At 40.1% G+C, this 20,082-nt stretch overlaps 2 long non-coding RNA genes across 2 annotated transcripts in view; both read right to left on the bottom strand.

Annotated features, from left to right (window-relative positions):
- LOC309493123 overlaps window positions 1-20,082 on the bottom strand; it is a 69,307-nt gene that overhangs the window by 26,453 nt on the left and 22,772 nt on the right. The gene's annotated exons all lie outside the window — the stretch shown is intronic.
- LOC309493047 lies at window positions 18,189-18,827 on the bottom strand. Its single transcript, XR_014203786.1, has 2 exons — window positions 18,722-18,827; window positions 18,189-18,665 (listed from the first exon to the last, which is right to left on the bottom strand). It is a non-coding gene; the product is annotated as an uncharacterized lncRNA (long non-coding RNA).

Raw genomic sequence — 20,082 nt, forward strand, 5'->3', positions numbered from 1 at the left:
TGCTACACGAGGCTATAAATAGATGAGCCACAGGTGCATCGTCAGGATATTTTTCTGAAGAGCAGTCCTGGGACATCTTCAGCACGGCAATGCAGCGCAGCATCTCGTTCCGCTTTTTCAGTCAAGTAACCCGGACCATTACCTTTCAACGCATTGGGAACTAGAATACCCACGCCGCTGTGTTTGGAGGTGTCTGGACCCTTTACGGTTGTGTAGGTGTGTTCACAAGAACGCAAGAAGGCCTCAGACATTATCTTGGGATGTCGACTCAAGGACGTGAGAGCCCGGAGTGGCACGAACATCCAAATTATAAAATCTTGACCGCACGCTTCATAGGCAAAAGCAATCTGGGCTGCGTTTCCCGAAACCTTCTTAACGCTACGTCGTTCGTAAGTTACACCTTAAGCTGTACCTTATCGTTAATATGTGTTTCCCGAAACATTCTTAGTTAAGTATACCTTCCGTAAGTCATACGTTCGGAAAGGTTGGTCTGGACCACTCTTAGCTTTACCTTATCACTGTTGCAGGTCTATATGAATATAATTCTGAAGTTTTAATACACCCAGACAGTGTTCTATTAGGCTAATTCAAGTGTTTTCATGCAAAGAATAAAATTGTCATTATACTGATTGTTGTTAGATTTTTAATTATATTTTCCAAAGGTACATCAGCTGGCAACCCATTAAAGGCTTAATTGTCTATTTAAAGGGAATGATTGTGGTGGGGAGTTTGCTCAAACTATGGCAGCGATACAGCGAATAGTTGTTCTAAAAGACGGCGCCGTCCGCGGAGCGCTTTCAAAGGCCAGTGACACCGTACTGTCAGTTAAGTCCTATTCGGACGCTAATTTTTTCTCATGGGCACATACGGTATTTTAAACATTTACAGGGGTAAGTTGGTGATTTTATTGCCATCTGAATCCATAATGTCAGTGTTTTTTCTCACCCAGTCCGCGTAAAAATCCCTGGCCAAATTAATACCTAGGCCTACTGTTTTTTGACAAACAGGTCGTGTGGTAATTTAATTGCCGTCTGAATCCACATCCCTGAGTTTACTGTTTAAATCCTTTTTGATCACTGCCGAGCACCGTACGTAAGATGTACACTTGTATTACTGAAATGCTGGAAAGTATTTACAAGAACACTATTTCATCACAGCTCCACCTCAGCGAACAAAAATGGGAAAGAGAAGAAAGCACGTAAAAAATTTAAATGGTTATTATGGCAGCAATATATGATACAATTTTAAAATGTGTAGGCTAGGCTATTATAGGCTAGTATAGTTTGGATTATTTTTTATAATATCCCATGAGTCCTAATAAATGCAATTTCAACTATTTCTGAAGTGCTTCTATAAAGAACACCGCTTTCTCGCATAACGCAGTGAAGCAGCCCCTGCACGAGAGAATAATTGATTCTCGAGCCATCGATATCAACCAATTCAGCACCATTGCCACGGACAGCACCTGGTAACGTTGCACGTAAGAAGGTATATCTTAAGTAGCTTCCTAAGGTATGGTTCGGGGAACATGCCTAGAAATGGTATACCTTTAGTTAAGTTATACCTTAAGAGTCTTAGTAGCGTGCAAAGAGACAACGTTATCAGGAAACGCAGCCATGATCCCTGACCCAATGTGACATGGTCTGCTTGGTGGCAGCCTCCCCCCTATTACTGCCCCCATAACAGACGAACAATTGCTCTGACTTAGCCACTGGCTAGTGCGGTGGACGTAGGCCTGGAGAGCAAGGACTGGACACAGTCTGTGAGATCTCTCCTGCTCCAGCGTTATGAACGGTGGAGGGCAGAAGGCCTCAAGGGTGACCGGATGTACAGTCGAGAAAGGAACCTTAGGCAGGTAGTCAGGATGAGGATGCAAAATCACTTTCACCATACCTGGGGCAAAGTCTAAGCAGAATGATAAGATCGAAAGAGCCTGCATATCCCTGAATCTTTTTAAAGAAGTTATAGCCATTAGAAAAACCATCTTTAGGGTCAGAAGTTTGTCAGATGCTGACTCTAGAGGTTCAAAGGGGGTCTCAAACAGACCCTCGAGGACTATAGCTAAGTCCCATGAAGGGATCTTGGTTCTAACATGTGGCCTCAGTCGTCTGGCCCCACGAATGAAGTGAGTGAGTAGAGGATGTCTCCCGAGTGGCGCCCCGTCCACCAAGGCATGGCAAGCCGAAAGAGCGGCCACATAAACCCTGAGAATGGAGGGGCATGTGCCTGTCAACAACTTTTCCTGCAGGAAGTCCAGAACTGAAGCAATCTGGCAGTTGACTAGATCTGCATTATGTGCTGTGCACCACCATTCAAAGACACCCCATTTACTGGCATAATTCTTTCTAGTGGAGGAAGCCCTAGCACTTAGAATGGTCTCAATAACATTAGGTGAAAGCCCAGTGTCCCTCAGTTGCTACTCATCAGGGGCCAAACATGAAGGTTCCACAGGTCGGGCCTGGGATGGAATATCGTGCCCTCCGCCTGAGACAGAAGGTCCCTCCTCTCTGGAATCGCCCATGGCGAGCCGTCGAGGAGAGATATTATCTCCGAGAACCCTATTCTGTTCACTATCATTAAGAGGCGACCCTTGTTGGCGAACTCCGGCTAGAACTCCCGGGAGCAGGGAAACTGGAGGAAACACATACAGGCGCATTTTGGGCCATATGTACGCCATCGCGTCCAGACCCAGGGGGGCTGAGTGACTCAGAGAGAAGTAGAGGGGAAATTGCGCTGTCAGATGGGAGAGGCGAAGAGGTCCACCTCCGCTTCGTAAAATCTGGTCCAGATCTGTTTGACTATCTCTGGGTGGAGTTTCCATTCCCCCGTCTGTAATTTCTGTCTGGACAGTAAATCCGTTCCTACATTCAGATGCCCCGGAATGTAGACTGCCCTGAGTGACAGGAACTTCTCCTGGGCCCAGAGAAAAATCTGGCTCGCTATTCTGTTCAGATTGCGTGAGCGCAGACCTCCCTGGTGATTTATGTGAGAGACTGCCCACTGTGTTGTCCACCCGCACTAGGACATGACAGCCTTTCAACTGAAGGAGAAAGTATTTCAGGGCCAGAAATACAGCCATCAGCTTGAGGCAATTGATGTGCCAATCGAGCTGATGACCCTCCCATTCCCCTTGAGCTGGACGACCACTTAAGACCGCTCCCCAGCCCATCAGGGAGGCGTCTGTCGTTAACAGTCTGCGACGACAAGGCGCCCCTAAAATGGGACCCAAGGCGAGGAACCGGGGTCTGAGCCACAGAGATAGGGTACGAAGCCTGCGGCGCGTCACCTTTATTTGCCTTTGAGGATTGACCCTTGGATGAAATCCCCTGGCTTTTAGCCACAACTGAAACGGTCTCATGTGCAACAGCCCCAGAGGAATCACCGTGGATGCTGAAGCCATGAAACCTAACATTTTGTGGTACTGACGAACAGTGCGATCTTGGCCTAGCCTGACTTTGCTTATGGTGTGCCGAATGGTCTCGATTCGAGCGGGAGACAGTTGTGCCCGCATCGTGATCGAATCAGAATCAGAATCAGAAAGAGCTTTATTGCCAAGTGTGCTTGCACCCACAAGGAATTTTTCTTGGTACTGAAGCTTCCAGTGCACATATACAAATACAAATACAACAAGAAACATAGTAATACAAATTCTAAGAATAAAATATATAAAAAAATAAAATAAAATAAAATAGTATAAAAAGTAAAAAAAAGGGGTCACAGTTGGGTTTAGTCTGAATAAACATTTACAGATTATGAACATATTTACAGTATTTTGAGAAGTATGAATAATATAAATATCACCTGAGTTAGAGAATATTACACTAGACAGTGGGAGTCTAGTGCATGTTACAGATTATGAACATATTTACAGTATTTTGAGTAGTATGAATAATATAAATATAAATATAAATATCACCTGAGTTAAGAGAATATTGCACTAGACAGTGGGAGTATTGCACTTGCAGGCATATGCCTTGGGGGGCATGTTAAGTGTTCAGAAGGGAAATGGCCTGTGGAAAGAAACTGTTCCTGTGCCTGGATGTTCTTGTGGCCAGTGATCTGTGTCGCCGTCCTGACGGTAACAGTTCAAACAGGGGGTGTCCAGGGTGAGTGGAGTCTGTGATGATTTTACCTGCTCTCTTCCTCACTCTGGAAGAGTACAGGTCCTGGAGGGTTGGCAGGGGGGCACCAATAATCCTCTCTGCTGTCCGGACTGTCCGTTGTAGTCTCCTGATGTCCGATTTGGTAGCTGAACCAAACCAGACAGTGATGGAAGTGCTTAAAACAGACTCAATGACGGCTGAGTAGAACTGGATCAGCAGCTCCTGTGGCAGATTGAACTTCTTCAGCTGGCGAAGGAAGTACAGTCTCTGCTGGGCCTTTTTCACAATGGAGTCAATGTGATTTGCCCACTTCAGGTCCTGAGAGATGGTAGAGCCCAGGAACCTGAATGACTCCACTGCTTCCACAGTGCTGTTCATGATGGTGAGAGGGGGGAGTGCTGGGGATTTTCTCCTGAAATCCACAATCATCTCCACTGTTTTGAGCGTGTTCAGCTCAAGGTTGTTATAGCTGCACCAGACAGCCAGCTGTTCAACCCCCAGTCTGTAAGCAGACTCGTCACCATTTTGGATGAGACCGATGACGGTGGTGTCGTCTGCAAATTTCAGGAGCTTGACAGAGGGGTCTTTAGAAGTGCAGTCATTAGTGTACAGGGAGAAGAGCAGTGGGGAGAGAACGCACCCTTGGGGGGCGCCAGTGCTGATGGTGAGGGTCCTGGATGTGAGCTTCCCCAGTCTCACTCGCTGCTGCCGGTCTGTCAGGAAGCTGGAGATCCACTGACAGATTGAGGATGGCATGGAGAGCTGAGTCAGTTTGGCTGTGAGAAGATCAGGGATGATGGTATTGAAGGCCGAACTGAAGTCCACAAATAAGATCCGTGCATAAGTCCCAGGTCTGTCAAGATGTTGCAGGATATAGTGCAGTCCCATGTTGACTGCATCATCCACAGACCTGTTTGCTCTGTAAGCAAACTGAAAGGGATCCAGAAGGGGTCCAGTGATGTCCTTCAGATAGGCCAACACCAGTCTTTCAAACGACTTCATGACCACAGACGTGAGAGCGACAGGTCTGTAGTCATTAAGTCCAGTGATTTTAGGTTTTTTGGGAACCGGAATGATAGTGGAGCGTTTGAAGCAGCAGGGAACTTCACACTGCTCCAATGATCTGTTGAAGATCTGCGTGAAGACTGGGGCCAGTTGGTCAGCGCAGGCTTTTAGACAAGCAGATGAGATGCCGTCTGGGCCTGAAGCTTTCCTAGCCTTCCTAGTCTTTCCTAGTCTTCTGCCGTACTGAAGGAACTCGTTATTAAAGATTTTAAGAACTCTATAAAAACTCCATAGTAACCATATTTGACAACTACCAACCACCTAGTAACACCATAGCAACTACCAAATCCCAATATACTTTCGTTTTGTATTTGTTTTATTTTTATCATTAAAGTCTGTTGAATGTTCGCCGGTTCCCGCCTCCTTCTTCCCATAACATCTGAACTACATTACAACGTGATACACATTATATTCACAAGCAGCGCAGCATCGACTGTAGCTTTTGAAAGGGAACTGTCCGGCTTGCCTGTACCTTTCTCACTCCTTCCCTCACTGCAGCCGCCTACTCTTGCCTACAACTTAAACAAGCCTGTCCTCTTTTGATTTGTCGCACTTGAATGGTTTAAAAGCATTTGCATGAATAAGAGTGGGATCATATAATGTAAAGCTAGCCAAAGGATGACAAAAATTAACGGATGCTGCGTTAATTGCGTTAAACATTTTAACACGTTAAACTGGACAAAAATGTATCGACCAGATACACAAAAGCATGCGGCTTGCAGGTGGAGTGGGGAAGACAAATAACACTTGACAGCAACTTAAGTTCATTGGAGGACACAAAATAGTGCCATTGTCCCACAGTGTGCCATAAAAGGAGACAGTCGAAAAGTATCAACATCCGACTTGAGTGATCCAACCCAACACACTCTCATAAGGAAAGTCACTTTACTTTTATCCATGTGCCGCACTAATGTATGATGGCAAGTTTTGTGAAGCCAATTTTACGTATACATATTGAAATGTGAAATAAGATTTGAGAGCTATACTGCGATTATTATTCCTCACACCAAGCCATTGTATGGTTTTCAGAAGGTTTGGAATACAGCATGAGTTGTATGAGCTACTTTTATGGGTTTTTTTCCATTAATGTGACTGTACTCCTCTCTCATATAAAACTGTTGTGAAGTGATATAATGTATGTAACAGTGCTTACTGCCTGCTTGCCTGTTAATTGAGTGCACTATATTCTAATGTGCTGATTTAGTCACACTAACTTATGTAATTCATAAAGTACTGCAACTAAAAATATCTGCACATTGGAGAAAAGTGCCCCCTTTAAGTGCCTGATGCTGATGTGGTTTTATCTACACATTTTGCTTTAGTTTCTTCCATGTTTTGTGTTATGTAAACATGTGATAATATTCAAAGATGGACAAGATGTCCTGTCCGGGCACAAAATACAAGTGTAAATATGGTCCTGGAACTAGTTCTGTGCCAAGGAATCAGGAAAAGTGAGGCATTCAAATGAGTTAACTTGCTTGCATTACATAGGCTAAAGACAAATATTAGGCTCTGGAACAGAAGAGTCAGAAGCTAGAGTCAGAGTCATCACTGCAGCAGACTGACCAGCTTCTGTCTCAGAAGCATAATGGTCATGAAAGAGTTGGTAGAGACAAAGATGAAAGTCAGCATAGAGTTCTTGTACAATTTCATCTCATGGCTGATCATCAAGGGGGTGTGAAATACTCTGGATGTGGTTAGAGATCATTTTCACATTCATGCCACATTATAAATATACCAGCTTTTCAAAGCTTTGAAAAACTCAAAGGAGTAGTAATTCACATCAGAGTTCTGAATCAGTTAAAATAAACTGGTTTGAACAAAACTCAACTGAGTTAATGGCTTCCAAGAAACAGGTTTCATTTTATTGGCATTAGCAGTGACAATTGAGCTCATTTTTCATGCTGATGAGCTATTGATCTCCATGCCTTGTGTTGTCAAAATTTTTGTTCTGAATGCGTAAAGGCACAGTAAGGATTGCTATACTGATGTGTAACCAAGCATTTTTCTAGGATTTGCCTAAATGTAAATGACTTACAAACAAAGAGGAGACAAAAGATTGCTTATTGAATGTAAATCTTTTTTGCTCCCTTGAGGCAGGCAAAAGCATATTTCTACAGCAAGCCCTGAAGGAACAAACACACCTCACACTCATTCACAGGGCAAATATACTACAGGAATTGCATCTTAATTCTGTCTATTACAATTGTTTACTTATGCCTGGTGCTTCCATTCTAATTTCAGATCCACATTGATTTGCTGCCAAATGGGGGATTGCAGTACGTGACTCGAAATGTCACAGGCAGTCATTTCATCTTTCCCCCTTCTCTCATTCTTAATCAGTGAGGGACAGAGCAACTGATATGAAGATGAGATTTCAGCAAAAACAGATCAACCTTGTGCATCCTGCATGTTTAATTTTTTATTTTATCAGTGAACAGCTCATGTTTGGTTTTGTTTTATAATAAAAATGTCTCTTTCTGTTATTTTTGGTCATTTTACAGTGTAATTGTTACATAGTTCAACATGATTCTCGATATGCTTCTTTGATTAAGCCTCAATGATCTGCTTCTCCTCTCTAAACTGATGTAGCTTTAATTCACTGAAGTTCTTGTTTGCCAATGGTCTCGAGTCTTTCAAGAGCACTAAGCTCTCAAAGAGGTGATCTGATTGAGCCTGACTGATGATGAACATTGAGAGTTGTGTGAATTTCCCTGAAGAGGTGGCCAAGCTCTATTAGAATAAGAATGGCTCCGCTGGCTGATTGCAGGGTATAGTGAATGTCCTCTAGCATGTGTGGAGATATAATACTCTACTTATCAAAAATGTTCACTTCCTTTTAATTTCCTTTTCCAGAATGTATTGTATCTCTGGTGATTCACGGGCCATGCATTGTAAATCCATTAGCCATAAACCATTTAGTGATGCCCTCATGATTATTGTCATGCTTCTCAAACTGGAAAGTTCATAGATGTAAGAGGGTCAAACAAAATGTGTTCATCAACCCAGAAAATATCCTCATGCAACAACACCTTTAATTAAAATTAGACAGACTCTCTTTACCAATTAATGAACACACATTATATTTAATTTTAAGGGGTACTCCACACAAAAATGAAAATTCTTTCAGCAATTACTCATCCTCAGATGAACATATAGAATCAGGTTAATCAAAAAACATGTAGACTCTATTGTGCCTACAATATCATTGATACTGAATTTACTCAAAACCAACTTTCCATTTTACGTCACATGGACAGAAGCGTTTTGGCAGACACTGTTCCACTCTGTCTGTGTGTTAATTGGCACAGGGTCCGTTTCATCTCAGCCAGGCTCTGGGTTCTAGCTGATTCTTGCCTATCCTTAGTTGGCTCCGCACCACCCCCAGATGAATTGGTATAGAGAACTGCTCACCAGATGGGGTGAAGTGCATCATCCCACCTGCTGATCTCCCTCCTGATCCGCAGTCTCCTGATCCTCAGTCTCCTGCTCCTCCTGAATGTAAAACTCTTAGATCTCACAGGTTCAACCTTACCCTATATGAAAAGTATGTTTGTTAACACAATCATATGCACTGTGGTCCAAACTTGGGTCCATAACTGCACAGCAAACAAAAACAAGACATCATGCCCAGAAAAAAACAACAGAATAATAAAGCTGAAATTTCACACAAGGTTCAGTCAGTGACTTAAGTGAAATGCTACAGTTCACTAATAAAAGAAATTCATACCGAGTAGGCTAACTTACATTTTCAACATATTTAAACTTTGCACCAGCAATAAAATAGTTCCAAATTAAGCCACAGCGAATTTCACCTCTGCGAGTCTCAGAGAAAGATAGGCGTGGTATTTTGTTCCTAGCGAATTGGTTTTTAACAAATCAGTTGAGTGAATGGCTTAACTCAGTCACTTGGGTTACACTTTATTTTAAGGTGTCATTGTTACAGTGTAATTATATATTTAAGTACTGAGTAATAATAATTAACTACATGTACTTACTATAGCAGGGATGGGCAACTTCGGTCCTACAGAGTTTATCTCCAACCCTGAAAAAATCACCTGCCTGTAATTTTCTAGTAATCCTGAGGACCTTGATTAGCTTGTTCAGGTGTGTTTGATTAGGGTTGAAGCTAAACTCTGTAGGACAGTGGCCCTCCAGGACCGAAGTTGCCCATCCCTGTACTATAGGGTTAGGGTAGGAATAGGATTTTGTTGAGGGTTAATTGCATGTAATTATACATAATTAACTGTTATTACTATGGTAAGTACATGTAACAAGGACAGTGTAAAATAAAGTGTTACCGTCACTTGTTTTGTTTCTGATCCATGGACATTACAACAGTGGTTACAGAGAAACATAATACTTGACCAGAACATGTGGAAGCATGAGGGCTTAAATACACACAAGACTAATGACAAGACAAGGAACACCTGTTCACAATAAAACAATGAACCAATGACAACATGACACAATCACATGGGGAACACATGGCAGGATCACATGACTAAGACAGGGAATCACGTGACAAGACATGAAACATGACCGAAAACAAGACATGACACAATTAAATAGATACAGATCTGAATAAAGCTAAAAAAGGCAGATGCCCATTCTTTGCTTCAGCAACATTTAGTCTAAGTGACAAAAACTAAAGATCCAGTCTGCAGCAAAGGAGATGTGGTTAATATGCTAGAAATTGAAAAGTCAATTGGAATTGGGACACGTCTGCAACACAATAGGATTAGAGATAATTACACAACTAATAGGCTGTGCCTCAATGATCAAGCTCATCTCTGAGCTGAAAAAGTGTACGTGATTATTGTTTTCAGTGATGATAATTCATGGAGAGCATGTGACTAAAAACTATTACTGAGAATAAATTATGGTAAATTGGACCCTAAATTTGTTAAAAATCGAAAGCTTAGAATAAATGGTTGCTCAACTGCGTTTGTACTATATCAAAGCAATGCAAATACCACAGCAGTTCATTCAGTTATATGACCCAACACACATTGAACTGCTCTGAGAGAACACTTATTTTATTTAAGCTCCTGATGATTAGGCTCTGACTGTACCCCTATCCTCATTAAACCACCTCTAATGCCACAGTCTGTCCAGACCTCTTTTAAAGGGGTCATCGGATGCAAAATTCACTTTTATATGGTGTTTGCATCTAAATGTGGCTTTGCAGTGTGTGGACACAACCACCATACAATGAAAAAAATCCATTTACTGCTTTTTTTTTAATCCTCAAAAAGCCTAAACACTCTCAATAATCAAGCCGTTTGGATTTTCTGACATATTGCTCATGCTCTGCCCCCGACCACTGACGGACTGTCCCGTATTAGCATATTTCCGCCCTCAGCCATTTGTATACTTTCTGCCAAGCAGGTTGCCATGGCAGCACCATACAGCTGTGTCCCAATTCAGGGGCTGCATCCTTTGAAGGCTGAGTCAGTTACTAATCCAGGCCAATTACAGAACATGAACAAATAAAAGAATAAAAAATGCCAGGGTTAAGGATACAAAAATACAAAAAAAGTGAGTAAAAACAAAACTGATAGACCAAAACAAACAATAAAAGGCTTTGACATTTCACAAAATCTTAAATGTATTCAACAAATGAATGGTTTTAACCGCTTTTTTGTCTGTACTGTCCTTAATGGAAACCATATCATTTTCTAATTCTTTCAATACCACAGAAAAAAGAGGTTTCTGATTACTAAATTTACACAGATGAATATGAAACTTAACTAATATAATCACAAGATTAATAATATAAGCTTAATTTTCCAGACTCTTTTCATATTTGAAAAAATCTAATATTACATGTTCGTATAACAAAAGAAAGTTGCATTCCAATTTGTTATCAATAAATGTAGAAACTTCCCACCATAACCTCTTTGTATATTGACAGTGGCAAAAAATATGAGGAACAGTTTCTGGTTGCAAAAAACAAAATGAACAATTTACATCTATGTCTTTGTTAAATTTGGATAGAAAAGGTTTAGCGGGGTAAAATTTATGCAATATCTTAAATGAAATTTCCTTGACCTTATTTGCAATAATATATTTATTAGGTAACAGCCAGACCTTACTCCAATTAATAGTTACAATAAACCTTGACCAATAGGAAATGACATGTGGTTTACTGACTAGTTCTTTTTGAAAAAGGGAACGTATGCCTTATTATTTTTGCTTGACGAAAAACAAACTTTACAGAACGTATCAGCTAGATGCAATAAAGACACACGTTTAGAGTATGAAATACCTCTACATAAAGAGACAACACCCGAAGAAATAGCACCAATTACAGAGGCAAATTCTTTAGGGGAAACAGGGAAGTTAAAGTATGAAATAAATTCATCATAAGTCATTAAATACCCTTGATAATTCAACAACTGTCCAACCAAAAGGATACCCTCGTCAAACCAAGTTTTCAAAAACTCTTATGCTTGTACAAAATATTACAATTATTCCAGATGTAATAATGATGTGGTGAAAAAGTATGCTTGTAAATTAACTTCCAAGCCAAAAGTGCTTGCCTGTGAAAAGCTGACAGTTTAACTGGAAGTTTTTCGATTCTGTAATCACACATAAGCAAAAATGGAAGGCCACCAAGTTGGTAAAAAAACGATTTAAAAAATCATATTCCATACAGAATTAGAGTTTTTTAGAAAATATTTCAACCAGTTAATTTGAACAATTACAGATTTTCTAATATAATGTATACGGTTTTTCCACAAAAAGTTCAGCATAATTTGATCAGTTATCTCATTTATTTTATTATCTGAATGTATCGAGGTAGATAAGTAAGCCTAGAAATACCTTCCACTTTTGCAACCAAATATTAAATCTGTTCTTTACTTTTTTAAACACCAGGTCAAAATTTTGTGAGATTCTCTCCTGCTCATTTTTAGTAATAACCATACCCAAATAAGTTGGAGCACCCTTTACAGGAATATTACAAATTGTTCTGGCATGGCAACTTTTTAAAGCAAACAATTCACATTTTTGTAAATTAAGGCAGAGACCTGAGGCAATGGAAAAAAATTCAATGAACTTGACAGCTGACTGAATTTGATCAACATTTTTCAGGAAAAGAGCTGTGTCATCAGCCAACTGACTTATCAGGACACTTCTCTCTTCAACTTCAATTCCTTTTATATCGGATGATTTAATGAAGTGACAAAACACCTGAGCAACAATGAGAAAGAGGTAAACAGAAACTGGGCAACCTTGCCTAACTCCTCTTTCTAGATCAAATCTTAGTGCCATTATTTAATTTCACAGAACTATTTCCCCCTGCATAAAGAGATTTCATGGCATTACAGAAATAAGCCCCAAACCCAAAGTGTTCTAAACAGTAGAAAATAAAAGGATGCTCAAAAGAATCAAAGGCTTTGAAAAAATATTTTTAAAAAAAGGATAAAGCTAACATCTTTTATAAGGTCAGAATAATCAATAAGATCAAAAATAAGTCTGATATTATTAAATATATGTCTGTTTCTCATAAACCAGATTGATTTTCATCAATAATGGAATCTAATACTAATTTGAACCTTTGGCAAAGACATGAGCAAATATTTTATAGTCATTATTCAACAGACTAATGGGTCTCCAATTATCAATAAGCAACAAATTTTCTTGGGCTTAGGAATCAAACAAATGATACCTTGCGTCATAGTTGTAAGAAGTTGTGAGCACTTTAAGCTTTCAGAATATACTTCAAAAAGAAATGGGGCAAGAATCTCAGAAAACTGCTTATAGAACTCAGTAATTCCATCATTACCGGGTGATTTATTACATTTTAAACGTTCAATAGCTTGTTTAATTTCCGTAATAGTTATTGGGAAATCACATAACTTTTGGTCCTCTTCAGTAATTGTTTTTACATTCTTAAAATGTTTACAAAAAGATGTCATATTATGCTCACTGAATTAAGAAGCGTATAAATTAGAGTAATAATTATAGCAAAAGCTAGAAATTGTGTCAAAATTATCTCTCCATATATCAATCAGATCAAATCTGTCCATAAACAATTTTAAATTAGTATTTTAATTGTTGGTGGTGGCCACCTATCTATTGATTCATTTAAAACAACATTGAAATCACCCCCTATTATTAAATAAGAATCAGGAAATTTGGATAACCAATGTGTAAGCCTTTCCTCAAACAAACATAATAACTGGTCATTATCGGATTTGCAATTATATGCATAGATATTAACTACTATAAAAATTACACTAAAACATTTTAAAATTAAGCATATAAAGTGGCCATTTTTATCACAGTGCAAATGCAAAACCTCACCTTATTTTTCAGGCAAGAAACCCCTGCTGAGTGTTCTGTTCCATGAGAATAATATCACCAAATATCACTACCCCATTGTGATCTCCAAAAATTAACATCAGAAGCAATAGAGTGAGATTCTTGAAAAAATACAAAGTCATTATTAAACCGCTTAGTAAACAAAAACAAAGCCTTACACTTAACGTTTTCTCTTAAACCCCTGGTATTCAAAGATATAACAGAAAATGACATAAACAACTAACTCTGAAACAAAAAAATATAAAAAATAAAAAAATAAAAACTTGTAACCTCTTATAAACAGTCAGTTATATAAGATTAAAGTTGCGCACTGTTTAAAGGGGAACGTATAGCCGATTGCGTCACCGCGCCGCGACGAAGGCTGTCCCAATCAGGGGGGCAGGGTTTCATATTATTTTGAAGTTTCCCCGGGCGCCGCCATTGGCTAGCGGACCCCCACCTGCTGTTAGCATCCCATTGACTCCCATTCATTTTGGCGTCACTTTGACAGCGAATAACTTTACATCTGAGGCGTTTAAAGACTCCATTTGTCCATTATTTATTTCTAAAGAAACACGAAAATGTATAAAAGGCTCCATTACCTTGTATCTTACGTTATGGCCCCGTAGATGCAGTTTTTGTAAAAATAGGCTAACGACTGCGTCATAACCATGCGACTCTCTGTCGCACAGTAGAGAGATTACCGTATGGACAGGAGGAGAAGCTCGCGGGCAATTGGGGGGACGTGGAGGCAAAGTGACAAAATAATTATTCAGAATACTTAGCAAAAGTTTCTCCTGCTCCTAGCTCATGGACACCTCCTACTCACACTCTCCGTCTCTGCAAGTTTCGGAAGGGAATGATTCAGATTTCTCTTGGCACAGCTACTAGAAGACAGACTGACAGGGCGGGGCGGGCACGTGATCGGCTCAGAATGCATTTTCAAATTGCACAATGAATTTTGCTACATTCATTGCGGGACACTTAATGGAAATGCAATCGCAAGTGTCTTAAAGGTGAACTAAGTAACTTTTTTACCTTAACTGAACAGCTTCGGAGTCATTGGAATGGTTATATTACTTATTTCGGGTTGAATGGTGGTCGTTTCGCACCCCCCTGATGCCCGTGAGCGGAAAATACGCACTTGCAACTTTGAGCCGGTGGGCCGCCGGCCGCTGCGTCAGGAAGTCTCGCGTGATATCAGGTCTCGCGATGTAAACAATTGCTTTACGGCTAAAAGAAATCTGCTAAAATGCTGTCATTATTGCGCTCCCTCACGCTGTCCGAACCCGAATGAAGAAGACGTTTTAAAGAATGTCCCATCTGCTTTGATGTCGTTGATCTATAGCCTCTGGTGTCTGAGAATCACCAACGAGTTTTTACAACAGTGTTGTCAAATATCTATTCCGAAGCTGTGGGGGGAGCTCTAGAGAGAAACCTGCGAGCAAAAAGTGAGAATACAGCGAAGAAATCCCGAAGCTACTGAGTGCTGCTTTAACTGTGAGTGTAAATGCAATTAAGAAAAAATAACATTTAAATTACAATTTTGCTACAGTTTTTGCTTGAACATGTTAAACATATCTAATCATTTCTGTAATACATTTTAATTTTGCAACTTATAAAGCGTTAAAATATGTATTCAATTTACATATTGAAACTAGTGTATGAAATGGCAAATGTAAATTATATAATTGAATTTTCATTTTCATTTTGCACCAAACGTTGCACAAATGTATGGGAAAATTAAAATTAAAATACAGAAATGCATTGTCATTTTGCATATTACATTTCAAATTGAAATTTGCTACCCATAAGCTTCCATAGATATTAGATATTGTTTAAAAAAATATGAACAGAATATAATAGAAACACTAAAAATATGTCTTATAGATCAGGGATAGGCAATGTCGGTCCTGGAGGGCCGCTGTCCTGAGTTTAGCTCATAGAACGGTTTTTCATGTTAAAATATTTTATGGTTGGATTTTTGAGTATGTGAGTTAATTCTTCCCTCTTTCTGAGAACATCCCAGTGGATTTACAAAAAGAGAGTCTTCCCTGAGTCAGCCCTGCAAACCTGTTGGTGGACAGTGGAAATATGCACTCATCCCAGATGATGTCCCACTGGCAGAGGCCTTACCAGCGTCCATATTGTGCAGCCCATCCCGGTCCAGCAGCACCACCAGGATCTCCTGCTCAGCTTAATAATTTGGCGTGGGTCAAAATTCTGCACAACAACGGCAAGGGGAAAAGAGGGTTCCTAATGATTGCCGCCGGTTGCCGCCGAACCGCGTCATAGCTCATTACCATAAAGTTTACCTGACTTCAACTCTCCTCGCCGCCGGCGTGGTGAACAAATGAGTCCTATTGAAGAGATGAGTCCGAGCTTAGGACCCAAGCAATCCGATTCTCCGAAAAAAAGAACTCTTAAAACTACATTTCGTGACACAATAACAGTAGTATTTTTAAATTTCGCGGTCTTTCTCCTCTGCTACTGATGCAATTTGAGATTTTAAATATTAGCTATAGAATATATACATTTTACATATACAATATACAATTTAAATTAATCTTACCTTGCATATAGCAGCGGGATTTAGCATTCTACATAAAGCTACCACATAATAACACTAAAACAGCTCACGTTAGCTACAAGTTATCACGAGAACAGATTTAGATCAGGCATACCACTGGCATACTAATGGGGTCCTAAGCTCGGACTCATCTCTTCAATAGGACTCATTTGTTCACCACACCGGAAACTAATCGAGCTCAGCCATCTTGAAGGACATCTCAATTCTCTAAATGCACCGCGAGCATAGACAGTAAAAGAAATGGACACAGCGACCCCATAGACTTCAACGGAGAAAAGTGAAGTCAATTAGTAGCATTCACTTCCTGATGGCTGAGCGTACTGCGCAGACTCCAACTGAGCTTGACAACGTAAATGTGACGTGAGCAACCTGTCTGTCTTCTAGTAGCTGTGCCAAGAGAAATCTGAATCATTCCCTTCCGAAACTTGCAGAGACTGAGAGTGTGAGTAGCAGGTGTCCATGAGCTAGGAGCAGGAACAACTTTTGCTAAGTATTCTGATTAATTATTTTGTCATTTTGCCTCCACGTCCCCCGATTGCCTGCGAGCTTCTCCTGTCTATACGGTAATTTATCTACTGTGCGACAGAGAGTCGCGTGGTTATGATGCAATCGTTAGCCTATTTTTACAAAAACGGCTTCTACGGGGCCATAACGTAAGATACAAGGTAACGGAGCCTTTTATACATTGTCGTGTTTCTTTAGAAATAAACAATGGACAAATAGAGTCTTTAAACGCCTCAGATGTAAAGTTATTCACTGTCGAAGTAACGCCAAAATGAATGGGAGTCAATGGAATGCTAACAGCTGGTGATGGCTTGCTAACCAATGTTGGCCCCCGGGGAAGGTACGCTTTCCGGGTGCTGGATTACCCCCTTGACCGCGAGGAGTGAGGAGGCTTCCAGAGTAGTCATGATCGAAGTGATATGCGGAAGTGTTTTATCGACTAAACGTGACGCACATATAAATTCTCCTCCCCCTACACATCGGTCAAAAACAAAATTCAACAACATAAGGGCAGATCCTTTGAGTGCTGCTGATGACTCTATGAAGTGACACTCGAGTGATCAAGTATTCCAATGTATAAAAAAGCTTTCCTTCGATTCCTCCATCCTCCTTTTCTTTCTTTGCAGTCTTCCCTCGGCTCGCACCCTACAGGGAGTGGAGCTGAGACACAAGGAAAGGTAATGAGGATGCACAAATAAGAAATGAGAAGCACCCCCTGAATTGGGACACAGCTGTGTCTTGTGCTGACACGCCCCACGGAAGAGAGGGGTGGGGTGAGCAGTTGCTCATTATCATTTAAAGAGACATGCACCGAAACGGGTCACTGTGAACACAGCTGTTTTTGAGGAGGTAAAAAGGGTGTTGTTTTACACAACCATTGAGGAATTTTAACCAAAGTATTTTACAAACTTTACATGAAGACCCTAAAGAATCATACCAACTTGTGGAAAATGGGCATCCGATGACCCCTTTGAAGCAAAACCAGGTGGTCAGTTTAACATGATTCAGATCCTCTCTCTTGTTCCGCAGGGGGGCTCTTTGGGGCCCAAATCAGTGTTCTGATTAAACTGCAGCACTTTGAGTCACTGGTTCCTTCAGCTGCAAAGAAACTAAGAGTTTAAAGGACCTTGAAACAGACAAAGAAGCATCCCATCAATCGGATACTTATTTGGGTCCAATCTTCACATAAATGGGAAAAATTGACCATTTCACCATTTTACGTACATTTACATTTAGTAATTTAGCAGACGCTTTTGTCCAAAGCGACTTACAATTTAGGACTAAAATAAGCGAGTCATCGTGAAGAGGCAAAAACAACACAAGAAGTGCTCAAAATACGAAGTTCAGGCATTGTTCAGAGCAGTGGCGGATGCTGGTCTTTCAAAGAGGGGAAGCTCATTTTCGGCCTACATCATAAAAAATATTCATTTATTTATACGTAAATTCTACGTTCCTTTTCAAGAAAATGCTCTGTGAAAAATGAATGTAATAATATAATAAAGGTATAAATAATAATATATATAATATAATATAATATAATAAGTATAATAATACTGCTACTAATAATACGATTTTTTTTTTTTTATATATAATTATTTTTGAATTATTAATAATAATAATAATATAAAAAATATAATAAGTAATAATATAATAAAGGTATAAATGTATAATTGTGTGAAATGTATTATGAAAATTGGCTAGCAATTTCGACAAGCAAATACCAAGAAATAGGTTGCAGCAGTTTGTCTTTGAAAAATCCGCGATGGGACTGAGCCGAACAGCTTCAACATCAGCGACTTTTTATTGTATGAAATCGCTGTCAATCAAAAGGAGACGCAGCCTTTCAACAGACCCTCCAATCATCACGCAGAAGCCCGGAGTCCAGGCCAGCCCACTCCCCGTTCACCCCCAGAGAAGCTGAGCTTCCATGGGCGGGACATAATCGCAGCATTTATCCAATGACCGTCTAGTTTCGAAGCGCTGAAAAAAAACGTTCGAAGCAGCTCCATTGAAGTCAATGGAAGCTGGGCTTCAACAGGGAAATGCACTGTGACGCTACGGGAATGTATGAGAAGGAAATCGAGTCAGCCGACCTGCTATATGTAACTGATTCTGAACGAACTCGTCTTTGAGATGAACGTTTTCTAACGCATTTTTAGTCAATAAAATGTTAATACAATAGTACATATTTGACCATTCATTTTTTGACATTATAGGGGAAGCCGAGCTTCCCTTGCAGTCTTAAAGAAATCGCCACTGGTTCAGAGTAGCATAAGCCCGATAAGGGAGGATTAAAGGAAAAAGGAAATAAATGGTTTTTTTTTTTTTTAAATGTATGAGGTTAAGTGCTCACGGAAGAGATGAGTTTTCAGTTGTCTTTTGAATGTTGTCAGGGATTCTGCATTCCGGACGAGGGTGGGGAGAGCATTCCACCAGCATGGAACCGTGAATGAGAATGTTCTGGAAAGTGATTTTGTTGCTCTCTGTGATGGTACCACGAGACTTCGCTCATTGACTGATCGTAGGCTTCTGGTAGGGATGTAGACTCGTAGGAGTGAGTGAAAGTAGGAGGGAGCTGACCCTGTGATAGATCTGTAAGCAAGCGTCAATGCCTTGAACTTAATGCGTGCAGCGAGTGGCAGCCAGTTCAGAGAGATGAACAGAGGAGTGATGTGGGCCCTGTAACGACTGAGACAAGTCAGACACAAGTATTTGTTATAGTTTAACAAATGATAATGAACAAATTAAATGAACAAAAGAACTCACTCTGGGATCTGTGGCCCCATCCCCCCAAATAGGGCGAGAAGGTCTTGGTTACCATGACCACGATCAGATAAGTTGGTTTTATGACTCTTAGCAATGTGAACAGGGCCCCTGCTACAAAACCTACAGACATCAGAACAGACTTTCCTGCATTCATTTATCGATGAACTGATTAACATGAAATTAACATGCATTCCAGAACATTTTGTGAATGATTTACTGTCTTGTGTTGTGTCTTTTAATACTATTATCTGTTGATACCATCTGTTGATACTTTATTATAGAACCAACAACCTCACGCATACCATGTTTGGTCTCTATAAATTGCTACTTTGAAGATCGAAATGATTGTGTACATGATATGCCGATAGCTGTGCAACATATTAGTATTACAAGAATCTTTCTTAGTTTCGTAATTTGACACGAGCTGACCCATCAACGAACTCAATTTTCAACCACTTCAAGAATTGTCCACTGCACAGACCATGCAAGTATCAATTTAATGAGGTGCTCTGAAAATGATAAGCTGATGGTTCTTTTCATAGTTAAATAGATCTTTTCCATAGTTCCATTTCCTGCTTCCGGTTCCATATCACTCACCATTTTACCTATGCATGTATGTATGTATGAATGTATGTATGTATGTTTAGTTTAGTTATGTTTGTGATTTAGTTAATAAAACTTGTGCACAACATGTATTTGGTTCTGATTCTCTGCTTGCAACAAAGTCCCTTTTACGATCTTGAT

The sequence above is a fragment of the Leuciscus leuciscus genome, assembly GCF_965113295.1.
Source record: "Leuciscus leuciscus genome assembly, chromosome: 2".
NCBI classification, from domain to species: domain Eukaryota; kingdom Metazoa; phylum Chordata; class Actinopteri; order Cypriniformes; family Leuciscidae; genus Leuciscus; species Leuciscus leuciscus.